A 21,623-nucleotide genomic window follows, 5' to 3' on the forward strand; every position below is an offset into this window, starting at 1 on the left:
ACTTCTTTTGGCGAGGCGGGGGTCACAGGTGTTTCCACTCCTTGATAATTGATTGAACACTGATTTGTACAGTTTTCTTTATGTGTTGTGTTTTACAGCTACAGCGATAGCACAGGTTAAATAGCTATGTCTTCTAGAAATTAACAAGAGGGAACAACATGATAAGGAACAAAATATCATCCTGAATGGAATTTTCCCTTGTCATCTAATCAAGGTGCTATGGACTCTGTCACCGAAATTCATACTGAACTCCTCCCCACAATGCAAAGGAGCAGGAGGTGAGTACGTCACAAGAACAGAGCCCTCATGAATGGAATCTGTGCTCTTGCAAACAGATGGACGGGACCTCTGTTCACTCTGCTCCCTGCCAACTGAGCACACAAGATCAACATTGGCAAACCCAGAAGGGACCTTCACCAAGAACCTCAGGATGTCTGCACCCTGCTTTTGGGCCTCCTGCCTCAGAATTGTGAGAAACACACATTTGCTGTTAAGCCATCCAGTCTCTGGTGTTCTGTTACAGTAAACTGAGTAGTGATACTGGTCCATTGGAGATCAGGAACAGGTCCTTGTTCCCCAGAAGATTAAATACCCAGGAAATGCTGAGGCTAGCATAGAAAGCAAGTTTTAAGAAAGGTACAGGGACAGACTTCTCTGAAGAGCAGAGTTCCTAGAGCTGGTGTCTGCGGGTGGGGGTGTGTCTTGCTCTTTCGTAGACCCCAGAAACCCTCTTTTTGATTATTGTCTTCTCTTTCTTCCTGATAGCAGGGACAGGGAGGTTAATTGTTAGCACCCCAGGGTGCCCAGGAGCATGAGGGCAGAGGTTAGCAACCCACTGTTCTGTTTGATAACAGTCCTCATCCTCTCCTGACCCCGTCATTCATTAGCTGCCCTGACTGCCAGACCTTCCCCTGCCTCAGCTTGCTGAGGAATGTGACAGGTCCTAATGTGGGGAGCATGTCAGAGATAGTGTCAGGCCAGCTGGTGCCGGCCCAGAGCATGCGTATCCATCTGCCCCTGTGCTGGACACTATGGATGCTGTGGGTGTGGTTGAAAGGGCAAGCCAAGGCTCTGCCCAGCTCATGTGACACATAGATGACTGTAACCATGGGGTGGACACCCACAACCAGAGCTAATAAACTGCGCTGAACTCCAAAGCCTTTGGAGGAGCAGAACGGAGCAGAGCTGGACGGCATCAGAGGGAATGGCTGACGCTTGCTCCCCTGCGGCCCCCATCACGGCTGGGGGCCCCCATCACAGCACAGCTCCTCAATTAGATGCAGCATGGTGAGCGTGCTCTGGGTTCGGCACTAGGAGGAACAGGTTAGGTTAGGATAGGTTTGCAGTGATGTGTGAGGGCTGTGGGGAGCACGATAAAATGAGTTAACTGGCCAGCCGACTCTTGTCCATAAGATGCCAGCGACACTTGCCAGCTCAGGCTAGGCAGAGCTGCAGGCAAATTGCTTGTTGGCAAAGAAAGCATGTGGGGGTCGGCACAGTGGGCTGGTGTTATACAGTTATTCTCTTAACCTGGGTCCCACCATTCTCCTCTGTCTGTCCCTTGACACTGGGACACAGATAGATGTTCCCAAGGAACAGGTGACTTTTTCCTGCAGAGCTGGAAAGGCAGCACTGTTCTTCAGGGAAGCAGTTTGTGAATACCTCTGTAACTAGAAAAGCCCAGAAATCCTGAAAAACAGGATTTTGGGTGTTTTTTCCATATTTCCCTTGGCCCAGGGCTGTCCTACTTTTAAAACTACAATTCCCCTTTCTTAGGAAACCCCTCAATCCCTGGCCGACCAGCTGAAATGACCAGAGTTCTCTCTAGCCTCATGAAATAATGGGGGTAAACAAGCTTTTCAGAGTGAACTGCCAAGGACCAGCGAGGTGCAGAGGAAAGCAGAGCTGCTTGGTTTTATCATCATCTCCCAGGGAGGCCCCACTCGGCAGCTGTTTTCTTCAGGTTCAAGGTCATTCCTCCACCTGGATCCCATTAGTTGAGGACCTGTTATGTGAAATATAGTGTGGCACTTGTTCTGGCTTGAATCTGTCACTAATGGGTAGGATCCCTAAACCCCTGCATCTAATGAATATTGAGAGTTGGGTCTGAAGGGAGCTGGTCGTCGAACATACCTCCCTCCCTGCCTTCTTCCCCCTTCCTCTCCTTCCTTCTTTTACCTTCTTTTCCTTCCTTTCTTCTTTCCTCTCACCATTAATTACAGATACTGTGGTAAATAGTAGGGGTCAAGCATACCTTTGAAATAGCTTGTGTCTTGAGAAGATTAAGTTACAAACACTGCCTTTTTTAACTGAGGTCCAAATTTTGAAAAAGACTGTCAAATACCCATGAGTTACAATGGTTTTTCTTTCAAGATGAACATGTCTTACTTAAGCAGAAGCAGAGCAGAATTGGACAGCAGCATTCCTTTCCCACCCCGTGAAGCTGCCTACCTTTCTGAACAAAGCTTGCCACTGGGAGAGCTGGCACTGCCCTTTAGCCACCAACCTGTCAACACTTCACACTTCTAACAAGGGAATAGCTGACATTCACCTAGTGCATCCCATGTGCCAGCCTCTGTTCTAAGAGTGTTAGAAATTACATTGACTCCTTTAATCATCTCAGAAGGTTCACTATATGTAGAGAAGCCAAAGCACAGGAAGGTTGAGGGAACTGTCACAGGCTGTCATTATGCAGGCATCCGCACATGCATCCATCCACCCATCCATCCACCTATGCATGTATCCACCCATCCATCCACCTATGCATGTATCCACCCATCCATCCACCCATGCATGCATCCCTCTCCATATTTATCCATGCATCCATGCATGCATCCATCCACCCATCCATCCTTCACCCATCTGTGCATCCATGCATCCTTATAGAAGCATACGCATACACAGATGCTACTCATGCATACATGTCCCAGTACACCCTTAGGACAAGTATAAAATGTCCTAAATAAAAAATGAATTTACTACGCCACCTTCAGAACATCCCAGCTTAGCAGCACAGTGCACTGTAGAGTGTCACTTGCTGGCCCTCATGATGGTGGGACTGACTGGGCGCTGCTGTTCACCTCTGCTGCCTGGCATTGAGAGTGTCAGAATGTATAGTGCAATTCTGGGAAAAGATCCAAATTCAAAATGTGCAAGAATATTTTCTGCTGAGTGTGTCTCACTTTCAAACTACTGCAAAGTAGACATGCTGTGTGTGCTGCACAGACTCAGGCCCGGGCCCCAGCAGCTCTTCTCCAGTCTCTGTGCTGTGCTTCTGTCCACTGATGCAGCATTTTACACTTGTCCTGAAAGCAGACCAGGCACAACATCATGAGGCAGGAGGGGTGAATGGGGGATGCAGATTCAGTCCACTGGGTGATTCTCCCTTTACCAGGAAAACCAGACACATATAGCACTGGAATAAGGGATGGGGAGCAGCTGTCAAGTAGCTGTGAGAGCAGACATCACACAGGGACTCTGTGCCTGGTTCTAATCTCATTCTTCTCTCCAGGGCTTTCCAGAGCCATCATTACTATCACACGGGCCTGTTGTGTCAATCAGTCTTTTGTCACTGTGACCGTACCTGAAAACAGCAGCGGGAAGGAGGACATCTATTTTGACTCATGGTTTCAGTGTTTCAGTCCACGGTCAGCTGGCTCAGTGGCTCTGGGCCTGAGGTGAAGCAGAACATCATGGCAGAAGTGGTGGTGGAGGAAAGCCACTCAGCTCATGGCACTGGGAGGGCAGGGAGGAGGGAAAGAGGAGAGGAACAGGGGCCCGGGGAAGGGGAGCTCTTCCAGGGCGCTCCCGTGGCCTGCCTTCCATCCACCCAGCTTGGTTTCTCCTTGTAGGGCATCTCCTCTGTCTTCCCAGACAGGCAGGGCTCTTTGACCCTCTCCTGGGCCAAACCTCATGTCCCTTCTAAAGCCATGTGTGGTCCAAACCCCTTTGGGTGGATGTGGGATATGTCAGTTCATGGCAGACTATTAAATCACCTGGGCATTGTAGGGCAAGAGCGCTCTTCCACGTAGATAACCCCCATGGGCTAGTGAAACTGGATTTGTAGCACCCCAGGGGGCAGAATCTGGTTTTCCTAGAGATATGGACAGGCCTCTCCTTTCCTAAGATCCCTACCTCCAGCCCCTCACCTGATTTCATAACAAGGCTCTGAGCTGAGGCAAGTGGCACAGAGCTGTAGCAACAGAAGAGCCCGGCCACCCTGCCCTGCTGGTCACCTGGCCAGCCCTGCCATTTGTAAATCTCACGTGGTAGACTTGGGCTGCCCTGCCTGAGGCTGCCCTGCAAGATGCTAAGCAGGCCTCTAGGCCACCTTGGTGCAAGGATGCAGAAATGGTGCTGGCCAGGAGGTGCCGCCAGCCCTTGCTACCTTGTGCTGTCGCTCAGAAGGGGACATACAGAATGTCCCGCACTACTTCCTTTCCTATGCACGTACAATTTTTTTCTGCTTTGAAGGCTCACTCCCACATCATCTTCTCATAGCTGACACTTTCTTGTCACTCCTGACCCTCAGGATATGCAGAGTGTCCCTGATGGGTGCTCTGTTTCATAAACTTCTAGCTCATTTCTCTCATTGTAGTTGTCATTGAATGATGACATTCGAGTTTATTTTGTGACTTTTTCCTCTTTGTAATGAAGACTACAGAGGAACTAGCTTGGGCTTATTCACCAAGGAACCCCCCAGCATCCAGGTGTTCAGTTAATGCTTGCTAAGTAAGGAGATGTCTAAACTCCATAGTTCAGTTCTCAGTGAAACCATTTTTAAGACTGGAGAGACGTGCAAATGAAAGGGGAGCTGGGAACCCCTGTCACTGCAGCATCACGTGCACCTGCCCCTTCTTCCACCTGCAGAGTGTGGGGCAGCTCTTAGGTGAGAAAGTTGTGGCTGGGTTCTTCTCCCCTGTAGAAGCCACTCAATGCACATACGTTATTTAATGATGCAATAAAATCTCATAGAATCAATACCATGGATACCTCCCATCCATCGGCATGGCTGCTAGAGAAACAAACAGCTGGAGAAGCAAACTAAGCCCAAGGAGTTTGTGGAGCCCTTGGGACCCTGTGCTCTGCAAGACCTCGCCAGTACACTGTGGTGAGCTGATGCATCTTATATCTTAGTTCCACAGACCAATTCTGTTCTTACAACTTGTAAAAAAACAAAATATGATAGGTTGTTTTTCCCTATGTGGTTGTCCACAGTCTGGGACTTCGTGACCCCCACACCAAGGTTGTAAGGGACCCAACACATTATAAAATCATACTCTCACCCTAAAAGGAATTTCAGGAAGGAGACTGAACTGGGGGAAGGAACTGAGAGGAGAGAAGGTGGCCCAGGGTCCCAAACACAGACATGGCAATGAGGCAGCAGGGACCAGGGTTCACCATGTTCCTAAGGTTGCTAGAAAACACAGATGGAGCACAGAGACACATTTTTCAGCATATGTATGTTCCATTTAATGTTCAGGCTGCACTTACACTAAATAATTATTCACTGTTTGTCTAAACTTCAATCAATAAGGGTGTTTCATTGGCTAAATGCAGCAACCTTAAGGTGCTCATTGCTGCCTCCCTGTCCCACTTCCCAGCTGGTGGCTGAGAAACTGAACACAGAGCACCCGAGGACTCCGTGATGCCCATGTTCTGGGTCTGAGATGCAGTGAGGAGAAGGGAAGCAACACCTGAGGTTAGTACACCTAAGAGCAGCAACAAGATGAAGAAAGAGGGAAGTGCCCCAGGTGACAGGAAGCTGGCTGTTGTCTCCACAGCTGGAACTGACCAGGAGGTTGGCAGGTTTTCTCTTTGCAGGCAGCAATTTGAACATGTGTAGCACTCACTTAAAGCCAAAAGGCAAGGTCAGCACAGAGTGTTAAAGGAGCTTCTGTGGAGTGCTGGTTGGATGTATCAATGCAGCTGCATTTGGACTGGTGGCTGTCATGGGTGGTGGTGAGGTGGGAGCTTCAGATCAGGGTGGGTCTGAAGTCCCTGGGGCCCTTCCCTCTTTGAGTCGCTGTGGAGTGGAGACCTGCTGGACGGGCTGGCTGCTGTGAGCCCCTGCTCTGGCTAGTGAAGTGGTGTTCTGCCTGCAGAAGCTAGTGTCCACCTAGGCCAGTGTCCAGTAACCCTGGAAAGGCCTTTCCTAGTACACGGCCACTCTGGTCAATGGCCGCAAGTCCTTCTGGAGAAGGCGAGGAGGGAGATGTGCAGGGTCAAGCTGGCCTTGTGCCTCCAGGAATCTGGCCTCCCTTTCACTCAGGAGTTGGAGCAAGGGCAAGGCAAGAGGGGGACTCGGGAGGACATTGATGGAGGGGACCACTGTCGAGGGCTTGGGGGCCAGCCCTGCGTATGCCTGACCCAAGAGCAGGCACCTCTTCCAATCCTGCAACCTTGTGCCCTGGCCTCCCTCTTGTCCAGGCACCGCTGGGCTGTGGCTGGGTGGGACTGAGTGTCGTGGAGAGGCAGAAGGGCCCACAGTGGTGACTCTCTGCCAATTCCTTACCTGAGGGGACACCACACCGCAATCAATACCAAAGATGTGCAGGTCAGATTATTCTGATCCCTGCTCAGGCCTTGCACCAGGCTGTGACATGGTGCTCCTGTTGACCCTCACACCCAGGACCCCTGGACCCCAAGGAGTTCCCTTCTGGCCTGAAGTCAACACCACCACCACACTCTGTCCAGTGACCAGGATCCCAGAGGGGCCCTCTAGAAAGCCCACACCCTGGAGTCTGGGAAAGGGACAGCCTCTATGTGGTGGAAGGGAAGACAGCTTGGCACAGTCCCCGTGGGTGCAGTGCTCACAGGACAGGTTGTCACCACCTCACTTGGTGTTGGCTACGCCTGCTGGTCCCCTGTGCCCTTTGCAGGAGCCTGGTCTTTGCTGGAGTGCAGGCCATGACTGGCAGGTCTGAGACGCTTCCTTCACCCCAGGGCCAGTGGACAAGTCCATACCAGACCTAGTTGGCTCAGGGCCCACGTGTTTGGTGGGCACACATTGGGGGCCCCATTTTTATAACCCCAGCTACAAAAGCTAGAAGAGACAGAAACAGGAAGAAGGGACATGGATGACTTTGCACAGCATCTAGAAAGAAGAAGCTCTGGGGACTTGTGATTATTTCTGACTGCTCTCAGGACCACGGTGGTTCCCAGCAGCACAGGAACCCCACACATCTGCTCTCAGTGTCTGCCAATTCTTGAGGTACCCAGAGCCCTCTTGCTGAGTGGTAAGGCTGACTCCTGCCTCGTGATAGAGTTCTGGGCTCTCCCAGTGTTCTGAGCCTCTGAGCATCCGCAGAGTGTACAGGGATAAAAATGACCTCAGCGCTCATGAACTGAAGCCTGGAGACCCTCTTAGAAGACAGAAGAGGATCCACTTCATGGCCTCCTACTGTAATTGAAAAACAACTTACAATTAATGGCTTCTTGCTTAACTTAAAACATGCTTTGTTGCATTGCAAACTTGGTGCACATTTTGCCTGCCTACCATGTCTTGCAAATAAGTATTAGTTTTGTTGTACAAACACAATATTTTAAGTTCAAGAGAAAATTAATCTTCCCTTCTTATCTTGTTAAGAGAAGCTATTTTCTTCTTCATCTCCTGAATTCATTTCCTCTGAACCCCACACCCTCCCCAAGTTGCCTTCACAGCTTGGGATTTGGGGCAGTTTTAAGCTGATAGGGACTTTTACAAAGCAGTTGTGTTCCCTAGCTTGTTTGGTTTCCATTTAGAGCCAGGTGGTTCTCATCCTCCCCGGGGAAATGTGTCTGTTACATGTGGGGTTCTGGGCCTATGGCCTTGCAGGCCTTTGATCCAAGTAGCAACACACAGAGATGGACACTTTTAGCATTGAAAGTACCCACCCTCCAATCAGTTGGGACAAATGCCTACAGGGACAGAGAGCATTTCCATCCCCTAAGCACCCTGTGCCCTTCCCAGAGGACCCCACACCAAGCAAGCCCGGCCCAACTCTTATCACAGCAGGCTGGTGCTGCTAACTGAGATGGCCGTGAGCTGTGCACTCTGGTGTGTGCTGGGCTTCATTCACGACCCTGGTGTTGTTTGTGTGAGTAATGCCCCTGAGGATCCATCCACAGGAACCCAGCTACAAACCGGAGAAGACAAGGCGGCAGCCAGGCAAGGCCGGCCCTGCTCGAGCTTCAGAAACAGCTCTGCGCATCTTCCAGGGCCTTCCGTTTATTTCCGGGGCCTGTGGAGCACCTTTCCATTCTCTGTGCACGACCTGCCCAAGTTCTTCGTCTGTTGCCGGACGCTTGTGCTGTTTCCACTTTGGGACTATTATTTAAAAGCAGACAACAAAAAACAAACAGAAAAGCTGCTCTCAGCAGTCACGTATCTCTGTGCAGGTATGCATTCTCTTTGCTGTGAGTCAACACCTATGAGCAGAGCCGCCGAGTCACATGTCACACAGTTGCTTCCTGCTAACAGCTAATGGTTTTAAGCCCTTGCTAATACTGTCCTGGGAATCACATAAGAAGTGACAAACGGCTCTCACAGAATGGGAGAAATCAGACTATTTCACATCCCCGGGCCCGGAGGAGATCAGCACTCCAAAATCCGGAGCACCCCTGACCAACTTTTCATGACATTTATAGGCTCTCTAGTGTCATAGATTTTCTAGTCTAAAACAGTACATAATTGGACACAAGGTTTCAAAAAACAATAAATGACTGTGCATATGGGCCTTGGAGTGGGAACTGTTCACAGAAGCAGACTGTGGTAAGGAGCTGGCTCACAAGGTCTTCTGTATCTCCATCCTTGAACCTGGAGCCTTCACAGGGGCGTTTACACTTCAAAGGGACATGATTAGGTCCCAGGAAGAGTACTTTACATTCCAAAAGGAGGAGTGAATAGTGCTGTCCCTCCCTAAGCCCAGCTGGCAGGGACAGGGGTGAGGAACTCTCACTTGCCCAGGCCCCATTCTTAGAGACCTGGGGTCCTTGGTTTACTTTATATCCAGACCTGGTCAGTTACCCACTACAGTACTGGGTGTTGGGAGGGTTTTTTTGGTTTGTTTGTTTTTTGGTGTTACCAGGGACTTAACCCAGGGACACATTACCACTGAGCCACATCTCCAGCCATGTTTATTTTTTATTTGGAGACAGGGTGTCACTAAGTTGCTCAGAACCTCAATAAGTTGCAGAGGCTGGACTCAAACTTGTGATCCTCCTCTGCCTCCACCTCCTGAGTCTTTGGGATTACAGGCGTGGGCTCCCACACCCTGCTATTGTGAGATTTTCTAATGCTATCCATTAAGTGATTATCTTATTGTGTAGTAATTTGCTTTTCCTGGTGACTAACAATGTTGAACATCTTCCATACACTGATTGGCCCTTGTATATCTTCTTCTGAGGATGCCTATTCAGTTTCCCCCATGTTTTAGTGGATCATTTGTTTTCTGGTTGCTGAGTTATGATTGCTCTGTACACATTCTGGATACAAGTCCTTTGTCAGAGATGTAGCAAATTTTGGCTCTGGCACTTATTAGCTGTGGTAGAGTTTAAACAAAGCAAAGTAGACATCCCAGAAACTTGTTGAAATCTTCATGAATTAAACAACAGATTCTGGACTGTGGTGGCTCGTATGGAAGAGGAAGTCGGCCAGATAAGTTCAGGGCTGCTCCTGCTGTGCCAGGACACCAGAGCCACCTGCATGGCCACCTGCATTTGGCTCTGACTCCTGATTCCACCACAACACATCTCAGGCAGCAACACTGTCCTGCAAATGAGTTCTGGTTAAATATGATGCAAGGGAAAGTTGCCACCTGAGTTACAGGCAGGTGGAGTTGAGAAAGGTGTCATGTTCAGAGGGTGGGTGGCTGCTCTGTCTGCTGGAGCAGAGAGACCACCCAGGACAGCAGAGGTGCCTGCGTTCATACTTGACCATGGGACACCCACCAGGGAGGGGGTCAGCTGGCATATAATAATGCTGTCATAAATAATAGTAAAGAAAAGTAATATTCAAAGTGGTGGAGCATGGGCACCATCGTACACCCCTGTAATTCCGGCTACTTGGGAGGCTGAGGCAGGAGGGTGGCAAAGTTCAAGGCCAGACTGGGCAACTTAGAGAGGCCCTGTCTCAACATAAAAAAATATAAAGTGCTGGGGTGCAGCTCAGTGGTAGAGCGCTTACCTAGAATGCAGGAGGTGCTGGGTTCCATCCCCAGAGTTCAAAATAAAAGTGGAGAAGTCACTGTGAAGGTGCGGGCACCACCTTCACAGACATTCATTTATCTATTTATCTATTTATTTATTTATTGGTAGCAGGGATTGAATCTAAGGGCTCAACCACTGAGCCCCATCATAGCCCTTTTTACTTTTTATTTTGAGACAAGGTCTCTCTAAGTTGTGAGGGTCCTCACTAAGTTGCTGAGACTGGTCTTGAACTTGCAATCCTCCTGCCTCAACCTCCTAAGCAGCTGGGATTATGGGTTCCTTGCCAAAACAAACTTGCCTTTAAGTGGTGGCTGGCTGGCCCCTGGCCACCATGGCCCTCCTGTTGCTTAGAAGACTGAAGAAGTTGTTAAGGATAACTTGGGTGGACAGCTTTGTTTCCTCACAGGATGACTTGGCTGTCCAGTGCAGCTGCCCACTGACTTCCCTGTTCCTCTCTGAACCTGCAGGCAGAGCTTGGCATCGAGGCTCAGGCAGATCCAGGAGGCACAAAGACTGGCTCTGTGCACCAGCTGCATGTCATTCAAAAGACGTTTTTCCAAGTGAAACACAGTGTGCTTCCTTCCTCTGCCCTACAGGTGGCTCAGGTGTCTGGCTTCCCCGGGGGTTTGTGTCTGCTCAGCTGAATTGCACAAGACGCAAAATCCTAAGTGTGAATGATCAGACACTGCATGGTCAGCCCGCCTTTTGAGGTGGCTGTGTCCTGCTGTCTTGTTTGACTGTCTCTGGTGCTCCATGCCACAATCCAGTGCTCCCTCCTGCCTGTGACTTGCAGGTGTGCAGGGGCTTCTGCACTATGGAGTCACCACTGAGGGAGGAAGTGGGACACTTATTTCTGCTGAGTGTCGGAGGGAGGGAGGGGGCAGGATTTGTCCAGCACCGCTGCCCCACGGAAGCTCTGTGTTTCTAGAAGACTTTTCTACACAGGTTCCTCAGACATCTGGACAGGACGACTCATGAGCTGAGCCCTGCCCAGTCGCTGTGCTCACGCCACAGGCCTGGGAATTGGCATGTTCCCCAGTCCTACAGCTGAGGCCATGGGCCTCCACCCCTCCCTGCACCTCAAACTGCTGATCTGCCTACTTCTGCAGTTCTCCCAGCCCAAGGAGACTCTCGTATTTGGACACTGCTTGGTGACAGGACTCCTGGTCTGGTAAGAAGCAGAATGAGAGATAAGTGGAGCCTTGACCTTCAGTGTCCCCACCGGCTCAATAAACTCCTGGTGGAGCCTCCAGCGGGCAGCATTTTTCTTAATCAATGAGGAATTTATGTTGCCCGTTCACTGGTTCCGTCTGAACAGTACACTCATCACAGACCCTGCACAGATCCTCTGTGTGGAGGCAGCCATTACTCTATCATGCTGGGAGCCAAAGAGACTAGGGAGTGTAGACAGCAGGTGACCCGGAGCTTAGAATTCCTTATCTCCACCCCTCCTGGGATCCCAGGAGTACATTCTCACAGGGCCTCAGCCAGCCCGCCTGGCTCACCTGCCTGGGTCGCCTGTCTGGATTTTTCCTCAGCCTCCTAAATATGGAGCCCCCACCACATGGCAGCTCACCCACGCTCCAGGTGCTCCCTGAGCAGGCCAGTCTGCCCTGACCAGGTTAATCTTGGACATCACTCCTCAGGGATACCTGTCATACACCAGGTCAGGAACAGGAGCCCCTGGGACCACTTGGTCACCATACAGGGCACAGGGTATTGTCCCAACCTCCTTCCTTCTGCAGCTTGCCCTCGGTGCTCACTGAGGTGCTTCTTATGGACTGCACTCCTGTCACAGGGCTGGACCTCAGTTAAAACACAAATTCCTGAGTTCAGGAGGGTTTGGGAAGGGGTGGGTTTTTGCTGGCTCTCTCAGGGGAGAAACAGGCAAGAGTGTTGCTGTAAGTGTCCATCCGGTGAGCCCGGAGGAGGGTAGGGCTGGAACCAGGAGAACTGGATTGTATGCTGTGGGGATTCAATCGGTGAACTCACGGTCATTCTTCTGAGCAAAAGGAAGGTGAGCAGAGCTGGCTGTCCAGGTGTGGCTGTGGGAAAGACCGTGAGCACTGGTCAACTGAGCCCGTGGCAACCCGCAGGCCCTCAGGCACTTTCCCCGCTTTGCTCTGGGCCCATCTGAATGAACTGCTGTGCAGGAGAGCAGCTCTTTGCCCCTTCACCCCACTCAGGTCTTACTGGTTCACAAAAGAGGGTGCTACCAGGAAGAAATGGCACCAGCTGAGTCCCAGCCAAATGCCTCCTGCAGGAGCCTCTCCAGGGAGGTTGCAGCCAGCTGGCCAGCTCTGCACCTGTGGCCAGTCGAGGCACATGTGGTTGTTCATCCAGCAAATTGTTAACTGCCCAGCTTTGTCCTCCCAGGAGCCTTATCTCCACTTGCACATGGAGGGCACACTGTGTGCACTGCAGGCCACCAGGCAAGTCTGTAGGGAGCAGCAGGGAGTGGGTGCTGACCTGCTGTCCCTCTGGAGAGCCCTCAGCCTAGGCACCTGCACCTGGTGGACACAGCCAGAGCTCCTCAGCAAATTCTCTGTCCCTGCCATGGGCACCACACTTCCAGCTCATGATTTGGTTTCCTAGTCGTTCTTTCTCACAACGAGTTGCTTGCTGGTGTGACGTGGGGACTCCTGGGCAGACGTGAAGGATTTGACTCTTCTCGCCACATTTCCGGGCTCTGGTGTGGACTCTGCCCAAGAGGCCCTTGGTAGGTTCACTTCAAAGCAAGGACTGGTCTTTTACAAAAGCCAGTCATCTAATGACTGCCCCTTGGCACAGCCAAACCAACGTGCACATGGCAATGAGGTGGCTTCCCTCACCACAGCGCGACACTTTGTGGCCTTCCAAGGGCCGGGAAAGCAGGAGTCCCTTGATCTCTGACATGCCCCACAAAGAACCACCGTGGGCCCTGCGCCTGGTTCACATTTCAACCCTCCTACTTAATTAGAACAAAACTCTCTTTATGAGAGACTTGGCTGGGACCCACATCACAGGCAAGCCTTCAAGCAGCAGCAAGCATCTGTGACGTGCCTCATGACAGATGCATGGCCCTCGTGGCCCAGCCAAATGCCTCCTACAGGAGCCTCTCCAGGGAGGTTGCAGCCAGCTGGCCAGCTCTGCACCTGTGGCCAGTCAATGCACATGTGGTTGTTCATCCAGCAAATTGCTAACTGCCCAGCTCTGAAGAGTGCAGATGTCTATAAAGAGGGACTTTGTTTGTGAGATGTTTTGAGTCTGGACTTTTTCTTTGGCTGTTGTTCAATGGACAACTTAGCAACCTGTGCAGAAAAGGCATTTTGTCCCCATCCTACAGGCCAAAATTGAGTCCTGGCTCCTGCTTCCTGACTTAAGGAGCAAGTCTTGGTCTCTCCACCAGTTAGCAGAGTGCCATCAGAGTGGCTGACAGTGCACCCTGGACCTGTTGTCCCTGGAGGGCAGTGTGGTGTCATGGAGCACAGAGCTGGCTGTGCAGAACCTGGGCTCTTCTCCTGCCAGCCACGTCAGCCCTGTGGCCATGGGTGACCCTCACCCTGACTGCACATAGTTTTGCATTTGTGAAAGTCAGCTGGGGTCTCTTCCAACCCTGCAACTGGTGTTTCTCTCCTATGCACAACTGTGGGGTAGGGATTATTAGCAAATCTCACCTTTGCCAGCCACCCTGAGATAGCCTCTCTTCTTCAGGGAACAACCTGTTATCTGCAGCAGAAATGCAGGCTCCAAATAATTCTAATAAAAGGAATCCAAGTTATCAGAAAGGATAGACTTCCATGACACTTACACAGACCAGATCCTGAATCTCAGGGAGGTGAGGATAATTCTTCCTAACCATGACATCTGTTAGAATTTATGGTTAAGAACACAATTAGAGCCAGTCAGCATGGGCCAAGGTGACCTACAATTGCCATGGCAGTGGCGACTTGCAAGTTTGATGTCATCCTGCTGTCAGTCAAATGTCAAGAGGTGGACCTGGGCAAGACTCTCTGGCAAGCTCTCTGGGATCCCCAATAAAATTGAAGGGCCAGAGGGGCAACTTGTCCCTTTCCTCTCTGAAGACGCCCATTCTCTCCTTGAGAGTGTCCCCTTTCCCTTTTCCTATCCCTTCAATAAACGCATGCCTGAAACTCTGAGTGCATGTCTGAGATGTCTGACTTGACGGCAAGTCGGGTTTGAGCGGTCGTTGTGCGGCCTCAGTTTCCCTGAAGGCCAGACCTGTAAGAGCTGGGCCCTCCAGCCCCCAGAACCATGAGTCAGACAAGCCGCTTCACCTGGTGCCACAGGTCCTCCTCACAGCAGAGTGGGCTGAGACAGCTCCCTGCTCTGGCACGTACTTTGCATAGTGCAGTGTCAGTTCATGGGGTTGTTCGTGGTGGCCGATGTCTTCTGTCCTGTGCCATTGTGCTGTGTCCTTAGAGGAAGGATGGATTCAGTTCAATAACTGGGGAGAGCAGGTCTTAGTGAGTGAGGGTCATTGCCTATGCTTCCTGACCGGGGTCCAGGGCACAGCAGGGCCGCATGCAGGGCCGCACACCGTGCCATCATTTGGTTTTTCTGCAACTCAGTCACCTGCACCCAGGTAGTGGTAGAGGTGGCAGTTGCTCTCCACCCACTCTGCCACTCACCAACCCAAGCCAAGATCACCCATCCCACAGCTCCCATCCTGCCTGGGGACCCTATGCCTGGACAGGAAAAGTAGAGATAGGAAGTCAACTTGGGTGACAGCCTCCCTTTGTCTCCTGACTGGGTAGCGTGGTGGCAGGAGGCTCCCTTTTTTGAGGAGAAATGAAGCCTTCACTGCCCCCGTGTTCAAACCTCAAATCTACTTGGAGGTGTAAAAAGCATCGCTACACATAATAAGCTGTGGAGAAGTAGCCGTGCCCTTTGTACCCATGTGCCGCGAGTGGCTACCATCCAACAGGGCCAGCGTTCCACCAGCAGTGTGACGAGGCTGGCCTGGTCATGGAGCCCTTCACCCCTCACAGAGACCATAGGCCAAGGCGGCTGGGGAGCATTTCTCTGGAGTAATAGAGAAAGAGGAGTGGGGAGAAATTCTCAGCCAACCTGATCCACTGGAGGCAATAAATGCATGGAAGTCCCACAAATGAAAGTGCGTGGGGACAGAGTAGCTGCCAGGAAACAGGCTCATCCTGATGGGCTAGAAATCATCCAATCTGCCAGCGCGAGAGAGTACCTGTGCTGCACCAAGTCTGACCCTGGTGGCAGGAAGCCGCCCCTGTAGGCACCAGGGCACTTAGCCTTGCTTTTTGGTGTTGAATGACAAAAGTCTGAAGGGGGACATTAAGTCCGGAAAGGAAGAAACCCAACTTGCGACTGCCTGGTTCATGGCATGATCCCCCTCTCCACCCACTGCCAGTGTGCTGCCTCCACCCAGGGGTGCTCTGACTTCAGCTGAGGTTTTCTTGACTGTGACAGAGGAGATGCTGCTCCTGGTGCCTGGTGAGGCTGCCTTCACCCTGCGAGCACAGGGCGTCTGGGTGCAGCCTACCACCCGCCGCCTGGCTGTCCTGGAGAGAGCGCTGGGTGCAAACTGAGGAAGTTACCTGCAGAAGAGCAGCAGGGGGCACTCCACTTGCTCCCAGGGGCACCGGGGTCTCAACATGTTGCCAGCAGCCTGGGATCAACCACATGCCAGTGCAGCAGGTGTTGGGCAGACCCCAGGGTGACTGGCACATCCTGTCTCCCAGAGGTGCCTAGAGTACAGGGGAGAGGGACGGGTGTGTGGACCACCAATGCAGATGCTCAGGGAAGTAAAGAGCAGTGGGGAGAGCATGTGCCCTGCCCAGGAGAGGTGGTAGGAGCACAGCCAGGTGTCGGGGGCCTCCACCAGCACAGTCCCAGGTGGTCCTTTCGCTCCTCCAAAGTGGCCATATTTTCCAGTCTGGAGATGTGCATGTGGCAGGGCACAGGCCTTACCTTCCACTGTCCCCAGCTCTGGACAGGGGTCTGCTGGGGTCCAGCCCTACCAGGGGTCATAGTGGTCACAGGTGATGGAGTAGGCATTGGCAAAATGGAGAACAAAGCAACACAAACTCAAGGAATGGATGCTAAGTTCTAAATTTTATTTTTCACAGCCAGCTTTTTATACATTAAAAGGTTGACAGTTACACATGTTTTTCCAGAACAGAAAAAGATCACAAGGAAAAATAATGAAAATATCTTGTATAATCATTACTAGACCAGGCAATGAAGTATTTTAATTATTTTTAGTAATTGCTTACTCGTGATAACCTATAACTAAACAATAAGACATATTAATATTGCTTAACTAATCATAAAGGTTAAAGCAAGTTCAGCAGGGTTGAGTAAATGTCAGTTGTGTGGCTACTGCTGTGGTTAATAAGTGCTAGACAGTTTAAGCTAACAATGATATGACATCATTTTCTACTGTGTGAACTTAACATTGAGGAACTTTTTCTTCGGGGGATAGGTGGCCAATAATATTTACAACATTTAGTAAATCCTAATCTTTAAGAAATGGAATATCTTGCACTCTTGTATGTATACTTTCAAACCAGATTATAACATGTCCTGATTTTACATCTAACTATCCCATGGGAGATAAAGGAGTGTCTAAATCCAGGGGCGTAAGAGGCATCCCTCTGTAAGGATATCATGGCTTTCCATTAATTAAATAAGCATTGTCATAAGGTGTTTTAACTGTAGGAACTCTATTTTCTTTATTTCTTCTGTTCCTGTTAATCATTCCTGATGGGGCTGGAGTTATTTGCCTACATACTTCAGGTCATCTGAGAGTAGTCAACAGGGGATCGGCAGCTAGAATCTATTTTTGTATTTTCTCATAACATTCTTGGTTACTCAAAGTTTCATTACAAATGACTAAATCTGAAATCACTGTTTCATTAGAAGTCTGGTTTTTATGTTTTAATCCTGGTTCTGTTAAGACCCCCGTTTTCAGGGAAAACACATAAAATATTAATAGTAAACCCACGCATATTAAGCAAGCAAGGAAGGAAAGTCCACAACCAAATTCCCAATACAATGAGACTTTGCAAACACCTTTATTACTCAGTGAAATCCTTGTCAAGCACTGAGGGGAATTGCAGGTGGTGTAACAGGGGTCACTTCCACCGTGGGTACAACCAACTCTATACAAGGAACAAAATGGCCCAGGAATGCAGGAAGTCTCACCGTGGAATACAAGGCATGCTGTTTACCATAGTGTTAATGTCAAGCTGTATACACGTGTTTAAGGCAGTGTAGGGTGAGCTTGGTCATTCTGCTGTGTTTATAGAGGGTTAGGTTAGAGAAATCCTCAAGCTATCAATTATATGTCTCTCTATCTATGTTAAGTATATGTCTCTATATAGTTGTTTGGGCATACACAGCAAATAATGAACAGCATCCTTAAGATAGCACAAAGCTTAATCCAGCCTATACTGGTAGAAAATAGATTCAACTGTAAGCACAGCAAAACCCCAGAAAAGAATAATTTTAAGAAGACATTTTTTTTTTCCCTTTCACATGAGATCTGGAAGTAGGCAGTCTAAATCTGGTGTATTCATTCTACTTCCTAAAATCCTCAGGGATCCTTACTCTAACTTTGCTACTTCATCAAGTGTGTGATCATTAATCCCCACAACACTACAAGGTCTAATGTGACTTCTCCAGCTCCAGTCATCACATCATGAATTCATTCCAGGCAGCAGGAACAAGGGACAGAAGAATAAGAGCATTTCCTGGCATTTTAAGGACCTTTTGAAGTTGCATACCACTGGAATTCAATAGCATAGCCCACTGCTGGAACTCCTGAATACCATGATCCACAGGTGCTCAGGTCTATACGTGTGCAGTGTTCCCATGTATCTTCCCGCATGCTTCAAATCACATTAGGTCACTTATGATACCTGGAACAATGGTGATGTTGCATTAATAGTGTTATGCTTTATCATTGGGGAATAATCACAGGAAACCTCAGTGTGTGTGTGCATGTGGGGCAAACGCAATTCCCTCCCTAGAAGACCCCTTGTCTCTGGCTGACTCCACAGACTCAGCCTGAAGATGCACAGTCCTGTTTCCTAAGATTTTCTCTGTGCAAGCAGGCAGCACCTCGGTTGTTCCTTGAAGCCTGGGCTGCCCCCGGTTTAAAGTCTCTGTTCAGAGTGCTGCTGCTGTGGCTGCTGTCTGCAGAGAAATACTTCACGGGTGCCTTTCTTCCATTTCCCAGTCTTTCTGCGCAAGTCCCTGAAAGCCTGTCAATTAGCTTTTACCTCAACCCCACACCAAAGCCGCATCTTAGTGCGGCTCATATTTTCTGGACCCCAAATCGCCATCCATTACCAGTATATGTTGAGATGAAGAATAGTTTATGTGAAGACTGGAAAATCTGGGCATGTGGGTGACGAGCCCCTTGGGTCCAGATAGCCAAGACTCTCTGGCCTGGGGCCTGATGGCAGCACTCCTGTGTCCCAGGCCCTGGGCTCCACATACAGGCCCTCACTGCTCTTCAAGTGGTTTTAGCAGGACTGCTGGGTCTGATGTGGGAGAGGCCCTGTGAGGTGTCTGGCTCTTCACCTTCCTCCAGGGAGCAGGTGGGAGAAGTAGTTTCAGCCCTCCCTGTGGCTGGGGACCACCCTGTAGCAGAATGACCCACAGGATATGATCTGCATGTGCCCTCCGCCGAGAACAAGGAGCCTCACCACAGAAGGCTCACTTCCAGGCTTCCTCCCTCAGGCATGCAGATGCAAGGACTGAAGGCAGAAACCGGAGGTGCCACTCAAAGGTTGTAGGAAAATAGCCTGGAAAGAGCAGAGGCCTGGAACCTCCTCAAGCCATCCCGCCAGCAGGACTGCAGTCCCTAGACTCCTGACCCTGTGGTCATGACAGCCTTCCCTCCTGACTGGCTTAACTGAGTGCACCATTAGTTGCAGCCAAATGTAACCAAGGCCAGCTCTTTGTCACACGAGGAGTCCAGGGTTGGAGTCTGGGTGAATTTGTGCCACACAGCCCAGGTGCACCCATCTTCAGTGCCTGTGCATGACCATCATGCTGAGCCCCTAAAATAGGGGGCTCAGGAACTGTGGGAACCTCATTAATTCCCTCCCTGTTCCCCAGTGGTCCTGTGCACTCAGCTTACCCTAAGGAAATGAGGCAGAGCCACTTTGGGTCCATCCCTGTCACTGGTTACTAGAGGAGGCACCTGCCCTAGGCCAGCTGAGGCATGATGAGGAGGAAAGGAACATCCTCCCCGGGAGAGATGCAGAGAAGATTGAGCAAACAGGACAGGTGAGTGCTGCCCTCCACTGCCCGTGTTGCATCAGACCCAAGAGTAAAGACCCACAGGAGTACCTGGGTATTTGGCCCTTTATTTCAAACCTCCCAGATCACACAAAATGGAATGAGATAATGCCGGTCCCTCCTCACTCTGCCTGGTTACAGGGATTTTAGCAGTGACCTGCCAACGGGTGGAGAGAGGAAGGCTCCCCTGTATTCTGCATCCCGACTCTTCCCAGTTTTTCTGTCCCTACTTTCCCTTTACTCTGCTTACAGGTGAAATTCGGCGATGCTGAAGCCAAAGCCTACAGTGGAAGCTCTGAGGATTACAGCTGGCAAAACTGGACCTTCCTCCACTACTTCCACCTGGGGGCTCCACACAGCAGACACAACCTCCTCCACCAACTTTCCGCAGGTTCTATCTTTTGGGCCTTGTAGCATAGACTAACAATCGGGACGACAGAAGACAAGAGTTGAAGTAGGACTTGTTCAAGTATGAAAAATCAAAACAGAGAGGGAAGTCAGCAGCACATGCCCCCAAGTGCTGGTCCAGGGGTTTATATAGCATCTGGGGTCGATGCTCTTGGTCCAAGCTTATGCTAATCAGGTCTTCAGAGTCACCTGCCATTGGCTAGCCTTGCATTCAGGTCTTCAAAATCACCTGCCTTTGGCTAGCCTTGCATTCAGGTCTGCACCACTTTTGCTTTCTGGTCCCTTGTGGAGAAGCGGGAGGTACCTGGTGGTGTGGTATATGCTGGGGTTATGGCTGCTGTGCTGCAGGTCAGCACCGCAACTGGTCTCTCCCCTGGCCTCTCCTGGCCTAAGGGGCTACTGTGGCAGGATTCACACTCAGCCATGCTTGCTGCCGGCACTTGAGCCGACCAGTCCTGCACTCCAAAGCTCCACTGCTGCTTCACCATGTCTGCTCCTTAGGGATCAGCTTAGGGACAGGGAGCCATGTTGATGCTTCAATTTAGGAGACTATCTGAACCCAGATTTTTGTGGTAAAGAGTGGTTTGTGAATAAATAAATACCCACTCACCAGAGGAGCTCACCAATGCCCCTCATCGGATACTGGCTTCTCCATCCCTAACTTCCCAGACCCACAGCTGGTCACATGTACTATCCAGTTTTATGGGCAGAGACAATGTCCACTGCTCAGGCTAACTGAAGCAGCATCAGCTGAGTCCTAGATCTAGGTGAGGAAATCCAAGGCCTCCTTTCACAGAGAAAGATGGACACTGGCTTTCTCAGATGAATTAGGGGTTTTGACAGGCAATTATTTTATCTGGAACATAGCTTGGCAGCCAGGGTTCCAGGTAGACACTCCTTCTCTTATCAGTGGAAGGCTGCTGACACTTGGGGACTCCAGTCAACAGGACCAGGATCAGACGTGGAACTGAACCATACAGGACCATCTTGAGCCCAAGAGAAGCTGGCAGCATCACCTGCCAGGTAACCCTGTTAGAGAAGTGGCTTTCAAAATGTATGACATTGACTTAGGGTTTTAAGAATTCATCTAAATGTTAAGCAGGAGGGTTATGGTTTGGATATGAGCAATCTCCCAAAAGATCCTATGTTAATTCATACAGGAGGTGAAACCCTTCAATTATGAGACCTAATCAGTGGATTGGTCCATTTGATGCATTAATCATTTGAGTGGGTTACTGGGTGGTACCTGTGGGCAGGCTGGGCATGGCAGGAGTAACTGGGGGTGTGCCTTGGGTAGTGTATATTTTGTCCTTTGCTCCATGGCTCTCTCTGCTTCCTGACCGCCGTGAACTGAGCAGCTTTCCTCCACCTCACCCTTCTGCCATCTTCTGCTTGACCTCAGACCCAGAGCAGTGATTTAGTTGACCATGGACTGAGACCTCTGAAACTGAGCCACAATGAACTTTCCCTTCTTTAAGCTATTTTTGTTAAATATTTTTGTCACAGCAACAAAAAGCTGACTAACAGAGGAGAAATAAGAACATAGATGTTGTCCTGGTTCCCATTACACACTTTTATTTCAAGAGCACCTCACTTTCCTCTGAAAATTGGAATCAAGTTATGTTCCAGGTATTCTGCTTTTCTCCTTCATGAGGGTGTCTATTTAGTGACTGAGACCTTGGATAGGATGTAAAAAACATTGTTTGTTTTGACAAACCACCTGCAGCTATCTAAGTATGTTT

The 21,623-nt window shown here is 50.1% G+C and overlaps 1 pseudogene; it reads right to left on the bottom strand.

Annotated features, from left to right (window-relative positions):
- Nucleotides 1–1,235: 1,235 nt before the first annotated feature.
- Nucleotides 1,236–21,623, bottom strand: part of LOC124974574 (microtubule-associated protein 10-like) — a 94,865-nt pseudogene continuing 74,477 nt past the window's right edge.

The sequence above is a fragment of the Sciurus carolinensis genome, unplaced genomic scaffold, assembly GCF_902686445.1.
Source record: "Sciurus carolinensis unplaced genomic scaffold, mSciCar1.2, whole genome shotgun sequence".
NCBI classification, from domain to species: Eukaryota; Metazoa; Chordata; class Mammalia; order Rodentia; family Sciuridae; genus Sciurus; species Sciurus carolinensis.